We start from the raw sequence: 6000 nt of genomic DNA on the forward strand, positions 1-6000 counted from the left end.
AACGTGTAATTCTTTAGAAGGGTTTCTCCGTTTTGTTTTCTCTAAGCAGCCCAACCCAGACCTTTCAAGTGACACTTCAATGAAACATCCTCAAAACGGATAACAGCCTTTAAATCTCTTTTTATCCTGTAAAACAGAGCTCTGCCCATCACAGCGGGAGGACACGCGCATGTCGCCTGGCTGTGTCCGTCACGTATCTCACACATGAGGCATGACATGGGCTTCTGGACCAACCCAAAATGTCTATACCGTAATAGACTTTTCCAGCTCCCACACAGGGCTGATCTTGTCATTTGTTCTTGACCATACAGCTAGCAAGTGTAGGTAGCTGCTGTAGCAGGAGGCGTACAAACACCACAGTTCTACACTGCACGCACTCAAACAGAGACCCCAGCTCTCTGGTTTAGCTTCAAAATACAGCGTGTGGTGCAATTCCACTGCCCTTGGGGATAATCAGTCCCTCCTTTTCATATACTGCAAAATCCAGTTTTCTATTTGCCCAGCCACTGACACCAGTGGTTGCAGTAGAAACAAGCAAGAGTAGCACAGAGGTGAATGAGGCTGTATGGAGTTATAGTGTCAATATTCCCCCCGATGACCTTATTGTTCTGCTACTGTTATGGATTTTGCAGGTGAAAAGTGTTTTGCAAAGCAGACCTCACCAGGAGAAGAACCCAGGAGAATCCTGAAGCTTTGCTTCACTCTCAGGAAAAGGCCATAGTTCAGCATGGTTTACCCTACTCATAGATCACTGGAATAATTGCTACGAGTTGGAAGTAAGATTAAGAAGTAGCATCTCAATCACATCAAAAGCATGCTACCATTTCCATCTGCTTACACAACCAGAGGAGTTGTACATAGAGAGATCTGGGGGTCACTGCAGCAGAGACCAGCTTTTTGGGTCCTTGAAAGGAAAATTTCTTTAGAAGAAACGAAAGAGGGACTGCTGTTATTTGAAATATGGGAAAGAACCCACTAACAACCAGCAACCAGACAACAAAAAAGCCCAACGCAAACATCTCGCCACAAACGATGCATCGGGTTGGTTATATGGATCCGTGTTTTGTTTCAGGCAATTACTGATCAGGAAGACCTTAGAGTAAAGGAGTGCAAAGGACTCCAAAAGGGCTCTCAAGCATCGGAACAGGCTGCCCAGGGATGGGGTTGAGTCACCATGCCATGTAGATATGGCACTTTGGGTTCACTGGTGGAATTGTCAGTGCTGGATTAAAGGTTGGACTTGATGGCCTTAAAGGTCTTTTCCAGCCTAAATGATTCCATGACTCAGGCATTCGGTGTCTAAGGGGCTGACACAGACTGCCCTGTGTTCCCACTGCAGTGACTTTCATTGTGCTAAGATGCCTTGTGTTTGCACATGCTGGAAGTGATTCAGAGCAGGCACTCCAACTCACAGGTCACACTTGCACTATGCTGGCTAAATTCCTCCTGGTTTTTGGCCCCGGATCTATTCCCATCAGTTTAACGGTACTTTTCTTCTCGCAGGAGTGATGCAGAGCTACATGCATTGATGTGTCACAGAAATCATACAAGTGCAATAAAACCAGACAAACGCAGAAAGACTAGAAAACAAGGTAAAAATGAAGTAGCCCAAATACACCAATTCAAAACTGACTCTGGGAGTCAAGAACTGGTGAGGTATTTTGATTTCCCCATCTGATTTTTAGTTGAATATGTAGACGACTTGCAGAAGATCTATACTGCCATATTTCAATTTGATTAGCAAAACCACAGTTAACACCAAGAAGGAAGATGATGCAAGACTGGTTTTGGGTGGTTTTGTTCTTTTTAATCCACTGAAAACAGTCTCTCCTAAAGGCCTTTTTTAATACTGAATAGAAACGGTAGTCAACAGGCAGATTTATCTCCTGTCACCCTGAGTTAAAGCACCGAATTGTGCCCAAAGACAAAGATAAAAATCAGCACTGCACCTATGCCCAAATTTGTCAACGCTTTTAGCTTATTTCAAGTAGAAAATCAGCAAGCTCCTTGCATCTGCTTTTAAAGTGGACTGTGGGGAAGGCAGTTCTGCTTTACCCTGCTGCTCTCCCAGCTTGTGCTTTTATCTCCTTAGCTTTCTGAGGCATGCTGTCCCTCTTTGTTCCGGTAAGAATAATCCGCCAATTCTCCTTCCTTTCCCTGCAGTATTCACGTGGAGGCTGGCACAAACTGACATCTGTATGGCATTCATCCCATGGAACGATGCAGGGAGCAGTGCAGGGCTGTGGGAGGACAGGTCAACCGGATAACTCTCGGGGCAACTGGACCACCTCTTACCCCCAGAGCTGCTGACCACTGCTATTGCACAGTGTTATCACGTTGTATAACATCCCCCTTTAGACCTTTGCTGTTGGGCACAACCAAGCGGTTTATAACCCTCTCCTGGGAAACAGGCCTCCAGAGATTGTGCACGTACATTTTAACCTGATTTCCAGGTAAAAAGCTTCTGACCTGGCTCATGCAGCATTTGCCCAGGGGATTGACAAACAACAGAAGAAAAAGACTGGGATGGAAAGCCACCTGTACATCTTGCAGGTGTTGATAGTCACACAGTGGTCTGTGCAGACAGACCCCACCTGCAGAGGTCAGTCCTACCCTGCTGCAGTGGTGGCTTTGTACAGAAAGGATGATGGGATTAGCTCTGATTCTTTCTCTAGGTTTGCTGACTTGCTGCCTGCTATATTGTACATTCTGACTGCTCTGTGGAGTTCCTATCAGTATGGAAAGCACCACTATTAAGCCTTGGAATCCACCCTGGCTACAGTTGCGCAGGTGTCCCGATTTAATGCTCTCTCTTCAGGAAGCTGAAGACTATTTCCTGCAGTAGGCATTTTTGTGAGGGAGCTAGAACACTGAATTTGAATCTACAAGACTTCATGTATACCTTGCTGCACTGGAGGGTAGAAGAGTTTGAAACTAGTAGGAGATTCAACTGGGATTCAAAACCAGGGAGAAACCTGAGGGAAAACCTCAAACAAATACTCCTGTCTGAAGCATATTAGGATGTTGTTATTCAGAAGATCCTATAAATGAAGAAACACCAGCAATTTGTCTAGTTCCCAACTAAGAGGAAAGCTGATAACATGTATTTCGACTGCTTTGCAAATCCTAAGAAGAATTGTCACTGTTTAATGGCATGGTCACATCAAAATCATTGCAGCATAGTGCTAGAGCGTGCTTGCGAGCCATCGTTATTCCCATGCTCACCTCCAACGTTCTGCTTATAGACACTTCACTATAAAAGGATGTTGAATACATGGAAAAGCAAGGGCTTGTTTTCAGAAGGGGGATGTGTGCTTTCTGCCTCTCCTCATGCTCACAAAAGGGCAGAGGAGCTTTTGACAAGGAAAGGCTCAACAGGAATTGCTGTATATGTGAACATTCCAAGCTACCTGCTCCCTCAGAAACCCACTTTGTGTAACAGCAACATTGCACTTGTGTCTTGTTTGAGAAGCAGGCAAACAGAGAGGACTTGCTTACAAAATCAGCACTCAGAAATGGACTTGAAAAGGTTGGAGACTGAAACCCTTTCAATGCTGGAAGTTTGTAAGGGAATACTGTGGGTAGACAAACCAAGCTCTGTTCTTACAGTTAAAAGTGGTGGGTTCACTCTTCCACTTAACATGCCTCAACTGGGGAATACTTGAAGGGCTGCAATTAAAACCACCCCAAAAACGTAACAAAACCAAACCCCCACTTCTTGTAGTTAATACAAGTGCAAAGAGATACTTTACAACTTCCTTGTCACTGTACAGTTCTCATTTACAGTATCTGCATCCACTTTACGTACCTACAGCTAATCAGATTGTGCACTGCAGGCACTTCTGCTTACAAATACAATCACCCTTTTCTCCCCCCCCCCTTTGTTTGTCTCTTCCTTTGAAAGGTCCCTGATGTTTCTTCTCCTCCCTAACACCACTGCTATGCTTTTCTGTTCCACTCAAGAAAGCTGCTAGCTTATGGCACCGGCACCTGAATCTGGCCTCAGCACTCCCTCCATGCCCTAACCTCTGCCAGAAAAGGAGGAGGAAGGAGATAGCCGACTGAAGGACAAACCAAGGGGATGAGAAGGCAAACGCTGAATAAAACCAGATCAGAAGCACAAGGGGAGTGCACAAGGACATGACTCAAGGCTCAGTAATGACAGTGAAGGTGACTGACATGGGTTAAAAGAACCTCTTCTTTTCTTCACTGTGCCTTCAAGTTGGTATGCAAAGGGGATCAGTCCCACCGCATATTTAGAACTTGAAGAGCAAAGGAAAGGAAAACGTACTGCTGCAGCACTATTTTTGTCTGAGAGCACCTTTAAGAAACTTCCTTTAAGTTTTGATACAGAACAAGCAACACTGCCCCACACTTGTTAAGGAAAACAGAGCTTGAACTCCCTATTACATCAAGATGTGTAACCCAGTGCTGTTGCTTCATAAAACAAAGTAACGCATCCATCAGTCAGTGAAGTTTCTCCTGTCCATCAAGCGACACACACTCTTGCAAGAGCTTAAGCTTGTCCCCTGTGAGAAGGTAGGTGAGCATCCTTGTCAAACGATTCACCCCAATACGACGCTCAGTGTTTGCTTACAGTAAGGGTTCTCATGCCCACTACACAATTTTCAGTTATAGAACTTTCTACTCGAGTCCTCCTCAAGTTATTCCCCCTGATAACTTAGTCATTCCTCTGTTATGTTCCCCTAACTCCTTCCAGCCTATGTAACCCTTGGTGTGCAGTGATACGGCCTTTTGGGGAGCGGGATGGAGTGAGATTTCAAGTTGCCAACAACACAAGGCCCCAGTAAAAGCCATTCTCATGGCTGAGACACACTGATTGCAGAAAGAGATAAAGCTATCATCGCCACAAAGCTGTGTGAGCTCATGCTCCACACCATGTGGTACTGGATCCCAAGCAATGACTATCAGGCTAACTGCAGTGGGTTGCCCATCATATGGGGGCCTTTAGCTTCAAGCTCTGGCAAAACTGCTTAAATCTGAGAGTCCCATTGCCTTACTCCTTGCAGACAAGGCTGATTAAATAATCTGAAAATGCCTATGGGCATGACAACATTGTGGAGGTCTTCCATATCAGCATGGCATTCAACACAATGCATCTCTATTTCCAAAGTTAATAGAAATCCCCATGGGTAACGTTTGCTTCCCTCCTGGCTCGCTGTGGGATGCGGCGATGACTCCCGGCTCACTGTGATGGATAGGCTCCGAACAGCAGTGGTTGACATTTTCTACGTGTTGGCCCTTTAATACGGGTTTTATGTTTGCACAGTTGCAATGAACATTCTGCACTGCCTTTAATCCTGGCTGATAAATGAAGCATGAGTCTCCCTCTAACCTTGAATACTCTCGCAGCTGATGCTTGTTTGATATGATCTGCATTTTTCCATGGATCCTGTTGGAAACTGTCCAATTACTTCTCCCCAGCTATCGAAGGAGCATTGCCATTGACTGCTTAATGCTTTTGCTAAAAATTATTAAGCATGCCTGCTTCTTTTTTTTTGCCATACAATAGTCATAAATATCATTTAACCAGTTCCCCAGATTGTATAAAATCTATACAAAAAGGTCAAGAGATCCTACAGCAAAAGGCAACTGAAAATCCTTGGACAAAAAAAAGACGCTGTCTTACTGCCTGTAAACTGATTTAAATCCAAAGTCATGCAGTAAATCTGTGCCTCGGTTAAGCATATATCCATGGAAAAACAGTCTAATTCTGATGTCATATCTGGAATGAGATGAGCATGAAAAAGAAAACAACACTAGGAATAATCCCTCCTCCTTTCTTTCTCACATGTCAGATTTTACTTGAAGGGCACTTTGTGATATATGGGTCTCCATGTATCTTTCCCCTTCTAGTTATAACCTTTCTAAGGCACACACTTTACTAACGAGGAAAAGCTGCAGATCAAAGCATGACAGTTGACACCACAAAAACAAGGAGACAAGGTTACTGGAACAAAACCAAGCAGCAAAACTGAT

General features: G+C 44.4%; 1 long non-coding RNA gene across 1 annotated transcript in view; it reads right to left on the minus strand.

Moving 5' to 3' along the window:
* The window catches only part of LOC130593388 (uncharacterized), a 31656-nt gene extending 25913 nt beyond the window's left edge, over positions 1-5743 (minus strand). The window contains exon 1 of the long non-coding RNA XR_008970797.1: positions 5602-5743. This is a non-coding gene — a long non-coding RNA (uncharacterized LOC130593388). The remainder of the gene's footprint in view (positions 1-5601) is intronic.
* Between the last annotated feature and the right edge of the window lie 257 nt (positions 5744-6000).

The sequence above is a fragment of the Pezoporus wallicus genome, unplaced genomic scaffold (assembly GCF_028554395.1).
Source record: "Pezoporus wallicus isolate ANWC-B61680 ecotype Strahan unplaced genomic scaffold, APGP_CSIRO_Pwel_v1 contig_11493, whole genome shotgun sequence".
Lineage (NCBI taxonomy): Eukaryota > Metazoa > Chordata > Aves > Psittaciformes > Psittacidae > Pezoporus > Pezoporus wallicus.